Genomic DNA, 23,469 nt, shown 5'->3' with positions numbered 1-23,469 from the left:
GGCTCCCCTCCATGGGGATGTCTAGGATTACAGCTGCTTTTCAAACAAAAATGTTATGGATTCATGGTTATGGATTAATATAGAGCTGGATTTCACATATGAATTGGAAGGCTGATCTTCACAGGGATGCCTCACCTGAGAGCTTGTTTCCACCCACAAATTGCAAGGCTCCCCTTCCGGGGGACGTCTAGGCTTAGAGATGCATCTAGGCTTAGAGATACTTACAGGAATAGCAAGTATCTGCTTCATAGGGATGGTCAGGCTTAGAGATTCTTTTCACATGGGACTTGCAAGGCTCCCTTTCACGGGGATGCCTCACGAGAGAGCTGCTTTCCACCCAGAATTTGCACAGCTCCTCTTCATGGGGATGTCTAACCTTAGAGCTGCTTTTCAAATAAGAATTGCAAGATTGGTTAGGCTTATAGCTTCTTTTCACATGGGACATGCAAGGCTCCTCTTCATGGGGATGCCACACCTGAGAGGTCCTTTTCACCCACTGTTTGCAAGGCTCCCCTTCATGGGGATGGATTAATACAGAGTTGGCTACAACACATGAATTTCAAGGCTCCTCTTCACGGGGATGCCTCACCTGCGAGCTCCTTTCCACCGAGAAATTGCAAGGCTCCCCTTCATGGGGATCCATAACCTGAGAGCTGCTTTTCACCCACTATCTTCAAGGGTCCCCTTCATGGGGATGGATTAATACAGAGCTGGCTACAACACATGAATTTCAAGGCTCCTCCTCACGGGGATGCCTCACATGAGATCTCCTTTTCACCCAGAAATTGCAAGGCTTCCCTTGACAGGGACATCTAGGCTTAGAGAGATGCATTTCACATAGGAATAGCAAGTATCCGCTTCATAGGGATGGTTAGGCTTACAGCTTCTTTTCACATGGGACTTGCAAGGCTCCTCTTCAAGGGGATGCCTCACCAGAGAGCTACTTTCCACCCAGAATTTGCGCGGCTCCTCTTCATGGGGATGTCTAAGCTTAGAGCTGCTTTTCAAATAAGAATTGCAAGGCTCCCCTTCATGGGGATGTCTAGACATAGAGAGCTCCTTGTAACCCACAATTTGCAATGCTCCCCTTCATGGGGAAAGATTAATACAGAGCTGGCTACAACGCATGAATTTCAAGGCTCCTCTTCATGGGGATGCCTCACCTGCAAGCTCCTTTTCACCGAGAAATTGGAAAGCTCCCCTTGATGGGGATGTCTAGGCTTAGAGTTGCTTTTCATACAAGAATTGCAAGGCTCCCCTTCATGGGGATGGATTAATATAGAGCTGGCTATTACACATGAATTGGAAGGCTGCTCTTCACTGGGATACCTCACCTGACACCTCCTTTTCAACCACAAATTTCAGTGCTCCCCTTCATGGGGATGTCTAGGCTTAGAGCTGCTTTTCACCCACTATATTCAAGGGTCCACTTCATGGGGATGGATTAATATAGAGCTGGCTTGAACACATGTATTGTGAGGCTCCTCTTCACAGGGATGCCTCATCTGAGAGCTCCTTTTTTCAGCCAGAAATTTCAGTGCTCCCTTTCATGGGAAGGTCTAGGCTTAGTGATGCATTTCACACAGGAATAGCAAGTATCCGCTTCATAGGGATGGCTAGGCTTAGACCTTCTTTTCCCATCTTTTCATATGGGACTTGCATCCCCATGAAGAGTAGCCTTGCGTCACCTGAGAGGTCCTTTTCACCCACTATTTGCAAGGCTCCCCTTCATGGGGATGGATTAATACAGAGCTGGCTACAACACATGAATTGCAAGGCTCTTCTTCACTGGGATGCCTCACCTGCGAGCTCCTTTTCCCCCCAATATTGCAAGGCTCCCCTTCATGGGTATTTTGGAGTTTAGTGCAGCTTTTCACATAAGAATTGCAAGGTTTGCCTTCATAGGGATGGTTAGGCTATGTTGAAAGAATTTGCAAGAATCAATGCTCTTGATTCTTGATTCACCCACAGTTTGCAAGAATCCCCTTAATGGGGATGGATTAATACAGAGCTGGCTTTCACATATGAGTTGTAAGGCTCCTCTTCATGGTGATGCCTCACCTGAGAGCTTGTTTTCACCCAGAAATTTCAAGGCTCCCCTTGATGGGGATATTCAGGCTTAGAGATGCATTTTACACAGTAATAGCAAGTATCTGCTTCATAGGGATGGTTAGGATTAGAGCTCCTTTTCACATGGGACTTGCACGGCTCCTCTTCACGGGGATGTCTAAGCTTAGAGCTTCTTTTCAAATAATAATTGCAAGGCTTCCCTTCATGGGGAAGTCTAAACATAGAGAGCTCCTTGTAGCCCACAATTCGCGATGTTCCCTTACATGGGGATGGATCAATACAGAGCTGGCTACAAGACATGAATTTCAAGGCTCCTCTTCACGGGGATGCCTCACCTGCGAACTCCTTTTCACCGAGAAATTGCAAGGTTCCCCTTCATGGGGATACATAACCTGAGAGCTGCTTTTCACTCACTGTCTTCAAGGGTCCTCTTCATGGGGATGTATTAATACAGAGCTGGCTTCAACACATGAATTGTAAGGCCCCTCTTCATGGGGATGCCTCACCTGATACCTCTTTTTCAACCAGAAATTTCAGTGCTCCCCTTCATGGGGATGTCTAGGCTTAGAGCTGCTTTTCACCCACTATATGAAAGGTTTTCCTTCATGGGGATAGATTAATACAGAGCTGGCTTCAACACATGAATTATAAAGCTCCTCCTCTTGGGGATGCCTCACCTGAGAGCTCCTTTTTTCACCCAGAAATTGGAAGGCTCCCCTTCATGGGGATGTCTAGGCTTACAGCTGCTTTTCATACAAGAATTGCAAGGCTCCCCTTCATGGTGATGGATTAATATAGAGCTGGCTTCAACACATGTGTTGTAAGGCTCCTCTTCACAGGGATGCCTCACCTGAGAGCTCGTTTTCACCCAGAAATTGCAAGGTTCCCCTTCACGGGGACGTCTAGGCTTAGTGATGCATTTCAAACAGGAATAGCAAGTATCCGCTTCATAGGGATGGCTAGGCTTAGACCTTCTTTTCATATGGGACTTGCAAGACTCCTCTTCATGGGGATACCTCACCTGAGATCTCCTTTTCACCCAGAATTTGCACAGCTCCTCTTCATGGGGATGTCTAAGCTTAGAGCTGCTTTTCAAATAAGAATTGCAAGGCTCCTCTTCATGGGGATGTCTAGACATAGAGAGCTCCTTGCAACCCACAATTTGCAATGCTCCCCTTCATGGGGATGGATTAATACACAGCTGGCTTTCACACATGAATTGTAAGGCTCCTCTTCACGGGGATGCGTCACCTGAGATCTCCTTTTCAGCCAGAAATTGCAAGGTTCCCCTTCATGGGGACCTCCAGGCTTAGAGATGCATTTCACACAGGAAGAGCAAGTATCCTCTTCATAGGGATGGTTAGGCTTATAGTTTCTTTTCACATGGGACATGCAAGGCTCCTCTTCATGGGGATGCCACACCTGAGAGGTCCTTTTCACCCACTATCTTCAAGGGTCCTCTTCATGGGGATGGATTAATACAGAGCTGGCTTCAACACATGAATTTCAAGGCTCCTCTTCATGGGGGTGCCACACCTGTGAGCTCCTTTTCAACCTGAAATTTCAGTGCTCCCCTTCAAGGGGATGTCTAGGCTTAGAACTGCTTTTCACCCACTATATTCAAGGTTCTCCTTCATGGGGATGGATTAATACAGAGCTGGCTTTCACACATGAATTGTAAGGCTCCTCTTCAAGGGGATGCGTCACCTGAGATCTCCTTTTCAGCCAGAAATTGCAAGGTTCCCCGTCATGGGGATCTCCAGGCTTAGAGATGCATTTCACACAGGAAGAGCAAGTATCCCCTTCATAGGGATGGTTAGGCTTATAGTTTCTTTTCACATGGGACATGCAAGGCTCCTCTTCATGGGGATGCCACACCTGAGAGGTCCTTTTCACCCACTAGTTGCAAGGCTCCTTTTCATGGGGATGGATTAATACAGAGCTGTCTACAACACATGAATATCAAGGCTCCTCTTCACGGGGATGCCTCACCTGCGAGCTCCTTTTCACTGAGAAATTGCAAAGTTCCCCTTCATGTGGATGTCTAGGCTTAGTGATGCATTTCAAACAGGAATTGCAAGGCTCCCCTTCATGGTGATGGATTAATATAGAGCTGGCTTCACCACATGTATTGTAAGGCTCCTCTTCACGGGGATGCCTCACCTGAGAGCTCGTTTTCACCCAGAAATTGCAAGGTTCCCCTTCACGGGGACGTCTAGGCTTACTGATGCATTTCAAACAGGAATAGCCAGTATCTGCTTCATAGGGATGGCTAGGCTTAGACCTTCTTTTCATATGGGACTTGGCTACAACAGAGCTGGCTTTTACACTTAAATTGTAAGGGCCCTCTACATGGGGATGCCTGACCTGAGAGCTCCTTTTCTCCTAGAAATTGCAAGGTTCTCATTCATTGGGATGGAATGATATAGAGCTGTCATAGACACATGAATTGTCCACCTCCCTGCCCCCCCTCGGATCCCCCTGGGAAGGAGACTTACCTGGGGCGGATGTTCCGGCAGATGTTCCAGCTGCCGCTGCCGCCATTTGCAGTCTTGTCGGGTTTTTTTTTTTTTTTTTAACTGAGACGTGATAGGCTACGTAAAGATTTGTGTAGCCTATCATGGCTGGGTTAAAAAAAAAAAAACGCGCACACGAATGGCGGCGGCTATGGTCACGCCCAATTGTGTTCCTCATCTTTGGCCATTTTAGCCTATGTAAATATTTTTTGACAGCCATTTGTGTACGCGGTGGTTTTTTTGTGTTTTTCACCCAGAGCCCTATGCAGCTGGAAATCTGGCTGCGGACGGCTCTGGCCTGGGCCTGGCTGTCTGCGCTCTGCGGAGCCGCCGCGAAGCACAGCCAGCTGTTTAGGATACCAGGGGAGGAAAGGATTGCCTCCCCCCCACACCATGAACATAATCCACGGAAAGGTAAGTGATTTTCGTACATCCCTACTTGCAAGGCTCCTCTTCACGGGGATGCCTCACTCGAAAGTTCCTTTTCCCCCAGAAATTGCAAGGCTCCCCTTCATGGGGATGTCTATGCTTAGAGCTGCTATTCACATAGGAGTTGCAAGGTTCCCCTTCATGGGGATGGATTTGTACCAACCTGGCTTTCACATAATAATTGAAGGCCCCTCTTCACAGGGATGCCTCAGCTGAGATCTCCTTTTCGCCCAGAAATTGCAAGGTTCCCATTCATGGGAAAGTCTAGGCTTAGAGATGCATTTCACACAGGAATGGCATGTATCCCCTTCATAGAGATGTGTAGGCTTACAGCTGCTTTTCACATGGGACTTGCAAGGCTCCTCTTCACGGGTATGCCTCACCCGAGAACTCCATTTCACCCAGAAATTCTAAGGCTCCCCTTCATGGGGATGTTTATACTTAGAACTGCTTTTCACATAGGAGTCGCAAGGTTCCCCTTCATGGGGATCCCTAACCTGAGAGCTCCTTTTCATGCAGAATTTGCAAGGCTCCTCTTCATGGGGATGTATTAATACAAAGCTGGCTTTCACACATGAATTGTAAGTATCCTCTTCACGGGGATGCCTCACCTGGGAGCGCCTTTTCACCGAAAAATTGCAAGGTTCCCCTTCATGGGGATGTCTAGTCTCAGAACTGCTTTTCACATAGGAGTTGCAAGGTTCCCCTTCATGGGGATCCCTAAGCTGAGAGCTCCTTTTCACGGACAATTTGCAAGGCTCCTCTTCATGGGGATGGATTAACCCAGAAATTGCAAGGCTCTCCTTCATAGGGATTTCTAGGCTTAGAGCTGCTTTTCACACATGAATTGCAAGGCTCCCCTTCATGGGTATTTCTAGGTTTAGTGCTGCTTTTCACATAGGAGTTTCAGGGTTCCCCTTCATGGGGATCCCTAACCTGGGAGCTGCTTTTAACCCACAATTTGCAAATCTCCCCTTCATGGGGATGGATTAATCGAGAGCTGGCATTCACAAATGAAGTGTAAGGCTCCTCTTCACGTGGATGCCTCAACTGAGAGCTCCTTTTCACCCAGAGTTTGCAAGATTCCCCTTCATGGGGATGTCAAGGCTTAGAGGTGGATTTCACACAGAAAGAGCAAGTACCCCTCTCATAGAGATGGTTAGGCTTAGATCGTCTTTTCATATGGGAGTATCACGGCTCCTGTTCACGGGGATTCCTCCTTTTCACCCAGAAATTGGGTGAGCTGTCTTAGACACAGGAATTGTAAGGCTCCTCTTCACGGGGATGCCTCACCTGAGAGCTCGTTTTCACCCAGAAATTGCAAGGTTCCCCTTCACGGGGACGTCTAGGCTTAGTGATGCATTTCAAACAGGAATAGCAAGTATCCGCTTCATAGGGATGGCTAGGCTTAGACCTTCTTTTCATATGGGACTTGCAAGACTCCTCTTCATGGGGATACCTCACCTGAGATCTCCTTTTCACCCAGAATTTGCACAGCTCCTCTTCATGGGGATGTCTAAGCTTAGAGCTGCTTTTCAAATAAGAATTGCAAGGCTCCTCTTCATGGGGATGTCTAGACATAGAGAGCTCCTTGCAACCCACAATTTGCAATGCTCCCCTTCATGGGGATGGATTAATACACAGCTGGCTTTCACACATGAATTGTAAGGCTCCTCTTCACGGGGATGCGTCACTTGAGATCTCCTTTTCAGCCAGAAATTGCAAGGTTCCCCTTCATGGGGACCTCCAGGCTTAGAGATGCATTTCACACAGGAAGAGCAAGTATCCTCTTCATAGGGATGGTTAGGCTTATAGTTTCTTTTCACATGGGACATGCAAGGCTCCTCTTCATGGGGATGCCACACCTGAGAGGTCCTTTTCACCCACTATCTTCAAGGGTCCTCTTCATGGGGATGGATTAATACAGAGCTGGCTTCAACACATGAATTTCAAGGCTCCTCTTCATGGGGGTGCCACACCTGTGAGCTCCTTTTCAACCTGAAATTTCAGTGCTCCCCTTCAAGGGGATGTCTAGGCTTAGAACTGCTTTTCACCCACTATATTCAAGGTTCTCCTTCATGGGGATGGATTAATACAGAGCTGGCTTTCACACATGAATTGTAAGGCTCCTCTTCAAGGGGATGCGTCACCTGAGATCTCCTTTTCAGCCAGAAATTGCAAGGTTCCCCGTCATGGGGATCTCCAGGCTTAGAGATGCATTTCACACAGGAAGAGCAAGTATCCCCTTCATAGGGATGGTTAGGCTTATAGTTTCTTTTCACATGGGACATGCAAGGCTCCTCTTCATGGGGATGCCACACCTGAGAGGTCCTTTTCACCCACTAGTTGCAAGGCTCCTTTTCATGGGGATGGATTAATACAGAGCTGTCTACAACACATGAATATCAAGGCTCCTCTTCACGGGGATGCCTCACCTGCGAGCTCCTTTTCACTGAGAAATTGCAAAGTTCTCATTCATTGGGATGGAATGATATAGAGCTGTCATAGACACATGAATTGTCCACCTCCCTGCCCCCCCTCGGATCCCCCTGGGAAGGAGACTTACCTGGGGCGGATGTTCCGGCAGATGTTCCAGCTGCCGCTGCCGCCATTTGCAGTCTTGTCAAGGTTCCCTTCATGGGGATGTCTAGGCTTAGAGATGCATTTCACACAGGAATAGCAAGTATCCCCTTCAGAGGGATGATTATGCTTATAGCTTCTTTTCACATGGGACTTGGAAGGCTCCTCGTCACAGGGATGCCTCACCGGATAGCTCCATTTACCCAGAAATTGCAAGGTTTTCCTTCATGGGGATCCCTAACCTGAGAGCTCCTTTTCATGGACAATTTGCAAGGCTCCTCTTCATGGGGATGGATTAATATAGAGCTGGCTTTCATACATGAATTGCAAGGCTCCTCTTCATGGGGATGCCTCACCTGAGAGCTCCTTTTCACCCAGAGATTGCAAGGCTCCCCTTCATGGGGACCTCCAGGCTTAGAGAAGCATTTCACACAGGAATAGCAAGTATCCCCTTCATAGGGATGGTTAGGCTTAGAACATCTTTTCACTTGAGAGTTGTGAGGCTCCTCTTCACGGGGATGCCTCAGCTTAGACCTCCTATTTGCATATGACTTGCAAGGCTCCCCTTCATGGGGATGGATTAATATAGAGTTGGCTTTAAGGCATGAATTGCAAGACTCCCCTTCACGGGGATGCCTCACCTGAGATCTACTTTTCACCCAGAAACAGCAAGGTTCCCCTTCATGGGGACCTCCAGGCTTAGAGATGCATTTCACACAGGAATGGCAAGTATCCCCTTCATAGGTATGGTTAGGCTTACCGCTCCTTTTCTCCCAGAAATTGCAAGGCTCCCCTTAATGGGGGCGTCCAGGCTTAGAGCTGCTTTTCACACATGAATTGGAAGGCCCCTCTTCAAGGGGATGCCTCACCTGAGATCTTCTTTTCACCCAGAAATTGCAAGGCTCCCCTTCATGGGGATGTCTATGCTTAGAGCTGCTTTTCACATGGGAGTTGCAAGGTTCCCCTTCATGGGGATCCCTAACCTGAGAACTCCTTCTCATGCACAATTTGCAAGGGTACCCTTCATGGGTATTTCTAGGTTTAGTGCTGCTTTTCACATAGGAGTTTCAAGGTTCCCCTTCATGGGGATCCCTAACCTGAGAGCTGCTTTTCACCCACAATTTCCAGATCTCCCCTTCATGGGGATGGATTAATACAGAGCTGGCTTTCACAAATGAAGTGTAAGGCTCCTCTTCATGGGGACGCCTCACCTGAGCGCTCCTTTTCACCCAGAATTTGCAAGGTTCCCCTTCATGGGTATTTCAGGGTTTAGTGCTGCTTTTCACATAGGAGTTGCAAGGTTTCTCTTCATGGGGATCTCTAACCTGAGGGCTCCTTTTTACCCACAATTTGCTAGACTCCCCTTCATAGGGATGGATTTATACCAACCTGCCCTTCACATATGAATTGTAAGACTCCTTCACGGGGATGCCTCACCTCAGAGCTCCTTTTCACCCAGAAATTGGAAGTCTCCTCTTAATGGGGATTTCAAGGCTTAGAGCTGTTGTTCACATAATAATTGAAGGCCCCTCTTCACGGGGATGCCTCAGCTGAGATCTCCTTTTTGCCCAGAAATTGCAGGGTTCCCATTCATGGGTCCTCTAGGCTTAGAGATGCATGTCACACAGGAGTAGCAAGCATCCCCTTCATAGGGATGGTTAGGCTTAGAACTTTTTTTCATTTGGGAGTTGCAAGGCTCCTCTTCACGGGGATGCCTCACCTGAGAGGTCCTTTTCACCCGGAAATTGCAAGGCTCCCCTTCATGGCCATGTCTATGCTTAGAGCTGCTTTTCACATAGGAGTGGCAAGGTTCCCCTTCATGGGGATCCCTAACCTAAGAGCTCCTTTTTACCCACAATTTGCAAGGCTCCTCTTCATGGGGATGGATTAATACAGAGCTGGCTTTCACACATGAATTGTAAGTCTCCTCTTCACAGGGATGCCTCACCTGAGAGCTCCTTTTCACCCAGAAATTGCAAGGTTCCCTTCATGGGGACATGTAGGCATAGAGATGCATTTCACACAGGAATAGCAAGTATTCCCTTCCGAGGGATGTTTATGCTTATAGCTTCTTTTCACATGGTACTTGGAAGACTCCTTGTCATGGGGATGCCTCACCGGATAACTCCATTTACCCAGAAATTGCAAGGCTCACCTTCATGGGAATGGATTAATATAGAGCTGGCTTCAACACATGAATTGCAAGGCTCCTCTTCAAGGGGATGCCTCACCTGAGATCTCCTTTTCACCCAGAAATTGCAAGGTTCCCCTTCTTGCGGACCTGTAGGCTTAGAGATGCATTTCACACAGGAATGGCAAGTATCCCCTTCATTGGATGGTTAGGCTTACAGCTTCTTTTCACTTGGGGCTTGCAAGGCTCCTCTTCAAGGGGATGCCTCACCTGAGATCTCCTTTTCACCCAGACATTGCAAGGCAACCCTTCATGGGGATGTCTATGCTTAGAGCTGCTTTTAACATAGGAGTTGCAAGGTTCCCTTTCATGGGGATCCCTAACCTGAGAGCTCCTTTTCACGCACAATTTGCAAGGCTCCTCTTCATGGGGATGGATTAATATAGAGCTGGCTTTCACACATGAATTGTAAGTCTCCTCTTCACAGGGATGCCTCACCTGAGAGCTCCTTTTCACCCAGAAATTGCAAGGTTCCCCTTCATGGGGACATGTAGGCATAGAGATGCATTTCACACAGGAATAGCAAGTATTCCCTTCCGAGGGATGTTTATGCTTATAGCTTCTTTTCACATGGTACTTTGAAGACTCCTCTTCAAGGGGATGCCTCCCCTGTGAGCTCCTTTTCACGCAGAAATTGCAAGGTTCCCCTTCATGGGGATGGATTAATATAGAGCTGGCTTTCACACATGAATTGTAAGTCTCCTCTTCACAGGGATGCCTCACCTGAGAGCTCCTTTTCACCCAGAAATTGCAAGGTTCCCCTTCATGGGGACATATAGGCATAGAGATGCATTTCACACAGGAATAGCAAGTATTCCCTTCCGAGGGATGTTTATGCTTATAGCTTCTTTTCACATGGTACTTTGAAGACTCCTCTTCAAGGGGATGCCTCCCCTGTGAGCTCCTTTTCACGCAGAAATTGCAAGGTTCCCCTTCATGGGGACCTCCAGGCTTAGAGATGCATTTCACACAGGAACAGCAAGTATCCCCTGCAGAGGGATGGTTATGCTTATAGTAGGGACGTACGAAAATCACTTACCTTTCGGGGATTATGCTACTGGTTGGGGGGAAGGTGTTCTGTCCCTCCCACTGGAATCCTCGCTGGGGGGGGGAGGTTCTCCGTTCCCCCCCCCCGGAATCCTGGCTGGCCGGCCGGCCAGCCAGCCGGCCGGCACCGCAGGGATTCTGTGGAGCTGCCGGCCGGCTCTGCCAGTAGCCGGACATCCGGCCGCTGGCTAGCAGGGACGCAACTGACGTTTGCATCCCTGCAGTCAGCCGTGATAGGCTACGTAAATGTTTACATAGCCTATCACCGCTGATTTAAAAGAAGAAAAAAATGCACGTACGCAAATGGCGGCAGCCATGGCCGCCGCCATTTGCGTTCCTTATTTTGGCACGTCTTAGTCTACGTAAACATTTACGTAGACTAAGACGGCGAAAATAAGGGGAACGCAAATAGCGTAGCGTCTTAATGCACTGACATTCGGCCTCCCCGAGATCTGTGGCGGAATTCTCTGACAGCCCTAGCTTATAGCTTCTTTTCACATGGGACTTGGAAGGGTCCTTGTCACGGGGATGCCTCACCGGATAGCTCCATTTACCCAGAAATTGCAAGGCTCCCCTTCATGGGGATGGATTTATACAGAGCTGGCTTTCAGATATGAATCATTAGTCTCCTCTTCACGGGGATGCCTCACCTGAGAGCTCCTTTTCACCCAGAAATTGCAAGGCTCCCCTTCATGGGGATGTCTAGGATTAGAGCTGTTTTTCACACAAGAATTGCAAGGCTCCCCCTCATGACAATGGATTAATACAGAGCTGGCTTTCACACATGATGCTTCACAGTTGAGCTGCATTTTGTACAGGAATAACAAGGTTCTCCTTCATGTGGATATCTCAGGCTAGACCTCGTTTTCAAACAAGAATTGCAAGGTTGCCCTTTTTGGCGATGGATTAATTTAGAGCTGGTGATCGCACTTGAATTGTAATGATCACATGTATGGTAATTTCACGTTGTAGAGCTGCATTTTGCACAGGAATTGCAAGGCTCCCCTCAATGTGGATATCTGAGGTTAGAGCTGGTTTATAGACATGCCATGCAAGACTCCCCTTCATGCCGATGTCTCAGCTTAGAACTCGTTTGTAGACATTTCGTGGAAGGCTCTTTTCATGAGGATGTTTCAGCTTAGACCTTGTTTTCACACAAGAATTGCATGGCCCCTCGCCATGGGGATGGATTAATTTCCAGCCAGCTTTCACACATTAATGGTAAGGCTCACTTTCATGGAGATGCCTCACCGCGGAGCTGCATTTTGCACAGGAATTGCGCGGCTGCTCTTCACAGGGATTCCTCACTTGAGAACTTCTTTTCAGCCAGAAGTTGCAGGGCTCCCTTGCATGGGGATGTCTAGGCTTAGAGCTGCTTTTCACATAGGAGTTGCAAGGCTCCCCTTCATGGGGATGGATTAATATACAGCTGGCTTTCACACATGATTTGTAAGGCTCGTCTTCAGGGGGATGCCTCACAGTTGAGCTGCATTTTGCACAGGAATAGCAAGGTTCCCCTTCATGGGGATGCCTAGGTCTGGAACTGCATTTCACATAAGAGTTGTAAGGTTCCCCTTCATGTGGATTTCTAGGCCTAGAGCTCCTTTTCACACCAGAGATGCAAGGCTCTCTTTCATGGGGATCGATTAATTTAGAGCTGGTGATCACACTTGAATTGTAAGGAACACATTCATGGGGATCGCACAATGTAGAGCTGCATTTGGACAGGAATTACTGGGGTTGGGCCTGACTATGTTTGCCCTTGAAGGTTGCCCTGGTTCTGAGTCAAGGAGGAGAAAGGGGAAGAAGACTTTTATTGAAGGGTGATTTAGAGCACTGTCATCTGAGATGTTAGGTTGTCAGGTCGCCATGGAAACTGAAAGCATTCAAACAATATTAGTGGGGAGGGACAGGGCTATCTAATAGCCCATTCAAAACACTACTTCTGTTTTTACCCCCTAACAGCCAGCCGTGATGCAACAGATGAATTAAGAAGGACCAGTGTCTGGGATAGGGGTGTACGAAAGTTCCGCCACAGATCTTGGGGAGGCCGAATGACAGCGCATTCGGCCCCCCGAAATCGGTGGTGGAACGGCCTGCCCCCCCCGGGACAGGACTTACCTTCAGATCTTCCTGGCGGCAGCGGCGGCTCCGGCAGCGGCTCCTGTGGCAGCGGCGGCAGCCGGTCTTCTGACTGGCGGCTGCCGCCACCATTTCCAGGTTAAACAAAAACCAAAAACAAAAAAACGTGATAGGCTACGTAAAGATTTACATTTAAGATAAATGTTTACGTAGCCTATCACGGCTGACTTAAAAACAACAACTATGTGCGTATGCAAATGGCGGCGGCCATGGCCGCCGCCATTTGCATTCCTTATTTTGGCACGTCTTAGCCTACTTAAACATTTAGGTAGACTAAGACGGCGAAAATAAGGGGAACGCAAATAGCGTAGACGCTACGCTATTTGTGTTCCCCTTATTTTCGCTGTCTTAGTCTACGTAAATATTTACGTAGACTAAGATGTGCCAAAATAAGGAACGCAAATGGCGGCGGCCATGGCTGCCGCTATTTGCATACGCGCATTTTGTTTTTGTTTTTTTAAATCAGCCGTGATAGGCTACGTAAACATTTACGTAGCCTATCACGGCTGACTGCAGGGACGCAAACAGCGGCGGTTACAGCTGCCGCCATTTGTGTCCCTGCTAGCCAGCGGCCGGATGTCCGGCTGCTGGTGGAGCTCGCCGGCGGCTCCGCAGAATCGCTGCGGAGCACAGCCGGCCGGCCAGGATTCCGGGGGGAGGGACGGAACGCCTCCCCCACCCCACCATCAGCATAATCCCCAAAAGGTAAGTGATTTTCGTACATCCCTAGTCTGGGATACTTGTCACTGCATGCACCAATGTGGGCTGATCCCTCTCACCATCTTATTTTTAAATCCACATCTCCCCTTCTTTAAAAGAGCAGCCAAAGGATTTGCAGATTGCCAAGGGCTCTCTGTGTTGAGTGAATAAAGATGAAAAGTGATTGTGATGGGGAGGAGGGGATAGCAATAATCACCCTTCTGTCCCTGTCACTGAAAGGCCTTGTTATGTCTGGACTGTCCTTTTTTTTTCACCTACATCTGGTTTATTTTATTATTACTTGTATTTGGAACCCAGATGGTTCAGGGGTATGTCCACAATAGGACTCTCCCAATTCATTGTTAAAATGTCACTTCCTACTTCCCTTGCTCAAGGGTAATGCCCGGCGCCCGCAGAGTGACCACATGAAGCAACAAGTATGAAGCTACCCATACGCTATGACCAACTTCTGAGACTCTCCTCTGAGCACTTCCTTTGAGGAAGGTTCGGAGGATGGCATCAAAGGAGAGGGCCCTCGGTAGTGCCTCCCTCCTCCCTGCCCCAATTGTGGAATGCTCTCTCCAGCCAGGCCTGCCTGGCACTCATATTGTAAAGTTTTTGGTACCAGATTAAAACTTTATTCACAGGATTTAATATCATATGATGGGCTCTTAGTTGTTTTGGTTGTCAATGATTTTTTATTTGTTTTTGGAGGTGGTGGTATTTTAGGGAATAACTGTTTCTAGCTATTTTAAATTTTGTAGTTTTAATTTTGTTGTAAGACGCCTTGAGTCTTTTTTTGAGAAAGCATCTAGTAAGAATAAGAATAATGAAGGTGTCTTACTGAGTCAGACCATGGATCCATCCTGCCCAGTATTCTGGCAGTGGTGGCTCTCCAAGGATTCAGATGGGGGTCATAGAAACATAGAATCATGATTCTATGATTCTGGGTCTTTATCACTTCATTAATGCTCAATTGCGCTTTAAATCCCCGTTTCAGGGGCAACAAGGAAGGTTTAAAGTGGGGTGGATGCTCCGGACACAGCGCTTTGATTTTTTGCCCCTTTGTTAATGCACAATTGTGGTTTCAATCTCCGTTTTAGGGGCAAAAAGGAAGGTTTAAAGTGGGGGGGATGCTCCAGACACAGCTCTTTGATTTTTCGCTCCTTCTCTAAAGCAAAACAAAAGGGTTGGGAAGGCAAGGAGGAGACTGGCCAGAGCAAGAAACTTCAGCAGGGCAGAGGGGGCGAGGGAGGTAGTAATCGGAAACAGGAGGAGGCAGGGAAACAGATGGGGTAAGTAGACCCAACCCAAAAAGTCTCCACCCAGCCATCAAGAGAATAACATGATTAGGGCTCTGTGGAACCAGCGCAGCCCACCAGGGTACAACGATGATAGACTGGGTCCTTTTGGACCATGGAAACATGCACAAGAGAAAATGCACTTGGGGAAACAGCGCAACAAAGTTGGAAAAGAAGTGAAGGCGACAGTGTGGAAACACATCCCAGGACTCTTCACGATGCTGCTGGCACTGAATTCTGTGCAGTGTTTGCATTTTTTTAGAATATCGGTTTTTGTTTAAACAAAGCTTTAGTCCTCATGAGAGTGGACATGGTGTCCAACTGTGCCTATTAGGGCCAGCCCTATTTTCTGTTACCTACCTCTGGGAAACCACTGCTCTTGTTTTGTTCCTATCTGGGGATAGCTTTCTTAAAATATTGTTAGCCTGCACAGACGTGCAAGAGAGTGACCTAGCTACACTTCCATCGCCTCTTCCTGCTCCACCCCCCCCCCCATAACAAGATCTCCTGATAGTGAATGCTGTTGAATGGGGTTTAACTTTCAAACATTCAGTGAGAACTAGCACCAGCTTAATTGTAAGAGTCAGTGTTCTCTTAAATACTAGTGAATGGACCCAACTTTGCACAGGTTGGAATAGCCCTTTGGTTGGTACAACGAAGCCTTCAAGCAAACTTATACAGCAGTCAGAGTTGGACACATTGTCCTGCAGCTCCCACCCCATCTAAGTAAAGTCATGCCTGCTGGCACCCCTAGGCATGGCCCCTGCTATTATGCACCCCCATAGCCACCTGAGGGAGGGCTCTGCCCAATCCATTTCCCTGAGGGGATGCTGCCACAAAGCAAGGCAGAGGGAGCAGCTGTCACATGCTTTACTAATCTCCCCTGGCTTCAAACTGCATGGACTGCAAAGCTATGTGCTGGTTCATCAAGTCTTCCACCTAGTGGTTAAAGATGTTACTGCAGGCTTCAACCATATGGACATATTTAAATTAGTTAAACTTAAATAATAAAATAACCCCAAGGTGCATGCCCCTAGGGTCCCCTTAGTAGGGGCACCAAGTTTCTGAAGTTTCACAGATTTGATGCTATAGCACTGTCAAACATATAGACACACATCCTTTTTATTAGTATAGATTTGTAAGTTTTTATAAACAAGCAAACAAACCAAAAACTGTTGTGAATGCCCAGCTGCCATGATCTGCCCCCTTCATCCCCTATGCTATTCAAAGCTGCTAGGCAGAGAGTGGCAAAACAAGTCCTATGCTGGGCCAAATCTTGAGAGAATGGCCTAGGGGTCATCACTTTCTCCTCCTCTCAAAAACAAAACCAACCCCACCTTCCATCTCATTTTCAACATCAGTCCTACAAATTGAGCAGCTCTGTGCACAATGAGCCCATTTGCACAAATTGCATTGGTTTGTATCCTTTGCTTTGTCTAAGACCCAAAGACAGAGCTTTCATTGGCATTCGTTCTAGCTCAGACATAAATAGGAAGTGATTACTTTTTCTTCCCACCTCCACACCCTGCTCCCCAAGGAAGTGATGCTTGTACTAGATTTCTGAATATCACTGAGCATATTTTAAATCCTTCATTCCCCCATTCATTTCTGCAACTATAGTTAATTTTTTTAATTATTATTTCCAGGATTTGTACACAGGGAAAGTAATATGCTACCTTTTGAAAACCAGTTGCCTGCCTGACTCTGGAGAACAATCATCTAAACTTTCTAAGCCTTGTTGGAATGCATTGCAGTGCAGCCAGGCATCCTATAAATGCTTCTGACATGTGAATACACTTTTGTGCCTTTTGCCATCTGCTGCTGCCATTAAAAATTAAATTTCCATCTGTTTTTACACCTTCCTCTTACACATACACAGTTCCCGGAGGTTCTTGATAAGCCCAGTTCCTTAGCAGCAAAGTCCCATGTCATTCATTCCAAGGAGGATATAACTGGTCTCTGTACATGGGGCCAGGGGGGAATAGCCTGATGGTCTGTGATTACGTAGAAGATGCTAATTTTCACAGGGTGAGAGCTCTCAATGTTGCTATTTATTTAGGCTCCCCCCCCCCCCGTTTAGTCTCTAATTAGAATCCACACTGAGGGAAAGAAAAGGGTGGGGGGAAGCCCAGTAAAAATGCAGTGATGTAGTGGAGCCGGCTTCCAGGGGCAGCACTTTTTAAGTAGCACGGATGCTGATGTCATCTGCCACCCTCCTTAGCTCAGCTGCAGTTCTCACAGTAGCTGTGGGGGGCGGGGGGGGAATGAATTTCCCAACCACAGTATATTATTCCCTGTTATAATGCACAGTATTTGGGGAAGCTTGGGCTGTGTTTCCACTGGCGATTTACTCCAACCTGCTGCGCGCTGAGGTCTCTGTGTTTCCATGACATCGTGGCCATTCAGCACCAGTGCCGTATTTTATCACTGAAAAACTGCTTCTTCTGAGACTGCTTATAGCCTGACTTGTTTCCTGTTTACCTTGGCTCCAGTACAGAGCTGTTTCCACACCTGCACTGGGTTTGGTATCCTAGTCCTGCCCATGGGGTGTGTAGCTGGCCCCATGGGGGTGTGTCAGCGGCTGGACGTTATGTGAAGGTAGGGATGTCAGAGAATTCCGCCATGGACCCCAGTGAGGCCGCATTCTTTGGAATTTGGCCCCCCGGAGTCCGTGGTGGAATGGCCTCTCCCCCGCCGCCACCTCACGGAATCCCCCAGGGACAGACCTACCTGGTGGTGGATGCAGCGGCGGCGGCGGATGACACGGCAGCTCCGGCTGCTGCCGGGCTGCTGCAGCCACAAATGGCGGCTGTCGTAGCAGCTGCCATTTGCGTCCCTGCTTTAGCTGTGATAGGCTACGTAACTATTTGCATAGCCTACCACGGGCTAGAGTAGGGATGCAAATGGCGTTCCCTACACAGGATGCCATTTGCGTCGGCAGCAGCCCAGCAGCGGCTGGAGGCCCTGCTGCGGATCAGCCCGGCTGGCGGCTCTGCGGACTGGCCGCAGAGCGGAGCCGGCCAGGCAAGATTCCGTGGGGGAGGAACAGATCCCCTCCCCCCATCAAGGATTCCGGGGGGAGGAACGGATCGCCTCCCCCCAACTGTGGACCCCAGCGGAGCCAGGTAAGTGGGGTTTCGTACACCCCTATGTGAAGGAGAGGGAGAGATGATCCTGGAGGGAGCAGTCAGGCAGAAGTGAAAAGATGCACACATAAGCACCCGTTTTAGGGGCAAGAAATAAAGTTTAAAGGGGTGGGGGATGCTCCAGACACAGCGCTTTGATTTTTAGCTTCTTCTCTAAAGCAAAACAAAAGGGTTGGGAAGGCAGTGAGGACACTGGCTACAACACTTTGCTTTTTCATCCCTTGGTTAATGCATAATTGCACTTTACATCCCAGTTTCAGGGACAAGAAAGAAGGTTTAAAGGGGTGAGGGATGCTCCAGACACAGCGCTTTGATTTTTCGCTCCTTCTCTAAAGCAAAACAAAAGGGCTGGGAAGGCAAGGAGGAGAGTGGCCAGAGCAGGAAACTTCAGTGGGCAGAGGAGGTGAGGGAGGGGGGAATCTGAAAGAGGAGGTGGCAGGAAAACAGACGGGGTAAGCAGACCCAACCCACTCTAAAAAGACTCCATCCAGCCATCAAATGAATAACGAGATTAGGGCTCTGAGGAAACAGCGCAGACCCCCAGCATACAACGATCATAAACCGGGTGTTTTAGGACATGGAAACATGCAAGAGAGAAGATGTGATTGGGGAAACATTGCAACAAAGTTGGACAGGAAGTGAAGCCAATAGTGTGGAAACACACCCTTGGTCTTGAATGTCAGTTGAGACATTCAAGCTTGTGTTAGCTTTACACAAGCAAATGATGAAAATCTGTTGAAGATAAAACTGCTAGAACTCGTTTATTGATATGGATCAAGAAATCTGCCTGAATCGTTGGACTCTCCTTGGGGGCGTGGCCATAGGGACTGTCATGATGAGTACATGCACTGAAAAATTACCGCTACACCACTGCTAAAGTGGCATCTATACTTTGGTGGAAGCATCATTTTATGGAATAGATCTAAAATGATCCTGTGTGAACAGCTGGATTAACACATGCATGCACGCATGCACACACGCGCACGCACTAAGATCTAGCAGAGCCGTCAATGGGATTTTCTACTCTTGGTACTAGTACACATACACTTCTAGAGATTCCACAACTTCTGCCCTATTGCAATCTTCTCCAGTCTAGTACCGTCCAGATGTGTTGGACTTCAACTCCCATCAGCCCCAGTCTGCATGGTCAATGGTCAAGAATGCTGGGAGTTGTAGTCCAGGTTGGGGAAGTCTGACCTATTGTAAGCTCATGCACACATAACTGATATAAATGCATATTCTCCCCCTGTTTACCCCTGCCGCTGCCAATGATGATAGCAGCAGCAGCAGGAATCACCACCTTAGAAGTTTTTTATTGGATAACTTGTACACCGACATATGTTACAAGTTGGCCCTCTGCAACCTATGGTCATCCCCTGAGTTGCTTATATACCCCTCCCCTCACCCCTATATGCAGGCCCACTGACTTGAGTGCCATCTTTCTGCTGTAAGGGTAAGTCCTGAGAATTATATTAGGGTTCATAATTCTAGTTGGATGTGCTATAATTAGGGTTGCCACAACTCCAGGCCTGGCCTGGTATATCTGCAATAATCATCTACCATGAGCCCATTCAGATCTAAGTTATCTGCACCAGGCACCCCTAAACCTCTTTTAAAGTGTGTAAGTGTGTGTGTGGAGGGGCATAACAACTGAACAGAGTTCATGAATGTTGTAAAATGGTAGAAGAAGTAGCTCACTATTCAGGCCTTGGCTTCTTCATTTTTAGCCTTGAAATTAACCGGGTTTGCACAATCACTGCAGCCCACTGTGGCTTAGCTAAACCATGGTGAGTTTTGGCATGTGCTGGGCAAACTTTGAACCCATATGCTGTTTTAGGGTTATGGGTGGGTTTTTTAACCACACCAACAACCCACCCTCACCAGGTTCAGACTACACGAGAAGCTGTGGTTGCAGCTTGGATGTTCAAAATGGTCATGGTGGAATCTGGGAGGGGGGGAAATAGTGGTGGGAGGTTTAATCCTCCATTCCTTGTGGGTGGTGGCCCTGATCCAAATTGGACCTAACACACACTAAAGAAAAACCTAACCCCCAGCAACACTCTACACAATTAGTGTAATGTGTAATTTTACTCCTGGCTCCAGTTGACGGATTTCAAGGTTCTAGTAAAAAAAAGAAAAGAAAAAAAGTAGATCCCACAAGCCTGAAGTCTCGATCATGTATTTCTTTGTAGAAGTTGTATCACAGGTAGCCATGAGGTTAAGATACATCTTTCTGATTAAGACAGGGCATATATAGAGTCTGCCAAGAATACATTTTAAAGTTTGGGCTGTACATGTGCAACATTGTCACTTATTGATAAATGAAGCACACTGGTGTTTGTTGTTTCCTGCTGATATAATTCACATCAGTAAGGATAATCCAAAACAGATCAATGAACTGACCTCACCTTTGGGATTGAATCTAAAGATCTTTCTGAAATATTAAGAAATACCTCGTCTGCACTGATGGACCTTGGAGCTTCTTTGTACCCATGCAAATTTGAGTCCGATAGATAGATAGATAGATAGATAGATAGACCTGTGCCCCATGTATTTTAGGATATTTGTATTTTTAACAACAACATCTGTTTATTGCTTTTAGCCATAGGCCATTGCAAAATATTTGTATTTTCAGTATTTTCTCTTTTTGTATTCATTGCATATTTGCTTTCACTGTAGTGTGTTTTTCTGACCATAGTGTGACATTTCTGGTATTGCTTTTTATAGTTATTAGGTCCTTCAGACCTTGGGGGCGGGATGGTTTTCCATGCCTTCATCGGTTTTGTTCTTTTGGTATGCACATACACACACACACACACACACTCCCAGTGTTGTACTGAATGAGGGCTTGCAGAATCAAAGTTCTGGGACCTTTTGATTAGCAGGGACAATTACATCATCCACCTCTTTCACCTTCCCTATTCCCATTGAGCTTAGCAGCAAAGGGGTGGTGGATCTGTTTTCCCAGCAACAGTATATTGTGAGGTACCCCTCTTGTAATGTGAAGTATTTGAGAATGGCTTGGTCTTGCATTGGCAATTAAAACCCATTCACTTTACAAAAGACCTGTTCCTGGTGGAGATGAAAACAGCTAGAACTGGTTTGTTGATATAGATCAACTCAGCTGCCTGCATTTTGGACTCTCCTTGGGGATGTAGCTATCTGGACTGCTATGGGGAATGGCTGCTACTACATCACTATAGACTCCCCTTTCTCCCCTCTTTTTGGTGAATCTCTTCCACTTTGAACCAGTTCCAGCACAGGGATTGCCCCAGTAGCTTGACTTACAAAAGCCTAAATAGGGCACGTGGCTGCTTCTGCATCTTTTTATTTATTTATTTATTAAATTTATTAATCGCCCATCTGACTGGTCACCCAGCCACTCTGGGCGATGTACAACCCACCATAAAACAATTTAAAACAATAAAATTTTACCATAATTTTTTTTTAAAAAAAAATACCCTAACCCACCCCAAACCTAACCCATCTTCTTGAAACCTCTATCTGGCTACTTCAGGCAACTTGAATGCTGAGCTAAGGTTTATCTGGAAAGCTAGCTAGGGCTGGATTACACATTTTGGTTGCAACACAGAAGCACCTTTAAATCACTGCCTGTTGCACCTGCTACCACATGGTGAATCGTTTGTGCACACTGCAATTCACTGTGCAGATCTGGTGCCTTTTTCCAGCCTCTAACAAGCTTTCTTTTTGTACAGCAGGGGAGGATAGAAGATCAATCTGGATCTACTGGTAGATCTCTGGTGATTTGCAATAGATTGGTAAGACTTTCTGGCTCCCAATTGTTCAACAAGAGCAGCAACACAATTACTCCCATGTGACCCCATCCTAAATTATACTGCTGAAGCAAAGGAAACTTGGGCTACTAAGAAGTGGATTTTTGCGTGCAAGGACTTAGTTCTGGTCCGTGGTGTGGCAGAGCCAGGGCTTGCTGGGTCAAAGTACCAGGATGTTTTGATTATCGGGGAGAATGACATCATCTGCCACTCCCCTCAGACTGCCCTGTTCCCTCTGACATTAGCTGCAATCCTCACAATAGCTAGGGAGGAATGGATTTTCCCAGCAACAAATACACACCCAGATAGATGGACAGATATGGATCAAAACAGCTGCCTGCATTTTTTTGGACTCTGACTATGGAGACTGTCACGATGAGTGCCTGCAAAATGTACCACTATGCCATTGGGAGCATTTATACACGAAGCTTTGATTGCATGCTCATGATTGGTCACTTAAAAGTGTTGTCAGGGATGTAGCTAGAAGGCTGAGAGAAGCAGGATATCCACAGTCCCCCCTCCAGGCCTGAATTAATTCAAGTCCCTGAAGGGGAAGTTTTTCGAGGCACTGGAGTACTCAGCTGCCCCCCCCCCCCAACCCAGCCTCCATATTACCGGCTCATGCACAAGCTATGGGTCCCAGCCCAGCTGGGGGGATAGGCGGACTCCAGGTGAGATGTGGTTTGGAATTAAAGACCACTTGTTCTCACTGTATTTTCTGACCAGTCCACAGAATAGAAACCCCTACAGAAATGTATGAGGTGACACTCCACTGGTCTGTGTAACACACACTGAGCAATACAGAATCCCTCTTTTATGGCATTGTGATGCAAGCAATCTGAGAAACACAGAGCTGTCTGTACAAATCCTGTGTCTAAATAGAAGGATATTCATAGGAAAAGTATTTCCTTACAGTCTAATGGAATTTGCCCCTGCAAGTTTTATATCCTGGTGAAACTTGTACACCAGGCAGTTTCTATGCCCGAGAAGATCACAACGTAGGGCAATGGATACCCACCACCCACACAGTCCCACCTTTCCACTGTTAATTTTCAGATGAGGAATACATAGATCTGCAAAGTCCTTACCAGGCTGTTAACCCTATCCATACTGCTCATTAGTCAAGGCTGTGCTGCACTACAGTGACTGTCATTTCTATCACACCAGACATACTGGTTGGGGATATTTTTTCAAAATATCTGCCTCAAGAGACAGCACGTTTCAAAACGTTTGTCATACACTGTATTTCGCCCTCCATCACCCCAGATTAGTAACTTTCAGAATGTAGATCAGATCTCACCATAAAGTTGGATTTAAATATGTTTCCCTAGGAAAAAATCAGTTAAATGGTTTTAGTGAGAATGGAGAAAAATGTTAGAGGAGGTAACACTCATAAATAACACTGACAATTCTGTGTGTTGTGCAATGTGACACTGTCCTGTGACACATTTCTTAAACCATTTCACGTTGCGCAGACTAAATGCATGAAACAGAAGCCAGTCTTGCAATTGCTCTATGTGGCAAAATTTTTTGAAACGTGTGTTTTCCTACATC

General features: G+C 47.1%; 1 protein-coding gene across 4 annotated transcripts in view; it reads left to right on the top strand.

The window, feature by feature from the left end:
- Nucleotides 1-23,469, top strand: part of LOC146347246 (uncharacterized) — a 62,699-nt gene that overhangs the window by 38,163 nt on the left and 1,067 nt on the right. The window contains exon 4 of one of the 4 annotated variants that reach the window (XR_014790218.1): nt 21,838-21,900. The exons of the other annotated variants lie outside the window; for them this stretch is intronic. The gene's annotated coding sequence lies outside the window, so the exon portion shown is untranslated. The remainder of the gene's footprint in view (nt 1-21,837; nt 21,901-23,469) is intronic. 4 annotated transcript variants of the gene reach the window in all.

This window comes from Heloderma suspectum, chromosome 4, assembly GCF_057233095.1.
Source record: "Heloderma suspectum isolate Gila_16-S chromosome 4, 16-S_ref, whole genome shotgun sequence".
Lineage (NCBI taxonomy): Eukaryota > Metazoa > Chordata > Lepidosauria > Squamata > Helodermatidae > Heloderma > Heloderma suspectum.
Note: the sequence above shows the minus strand (reverse complement) of the source record. Positions and strands in the feature narration are given on the sequence as shown.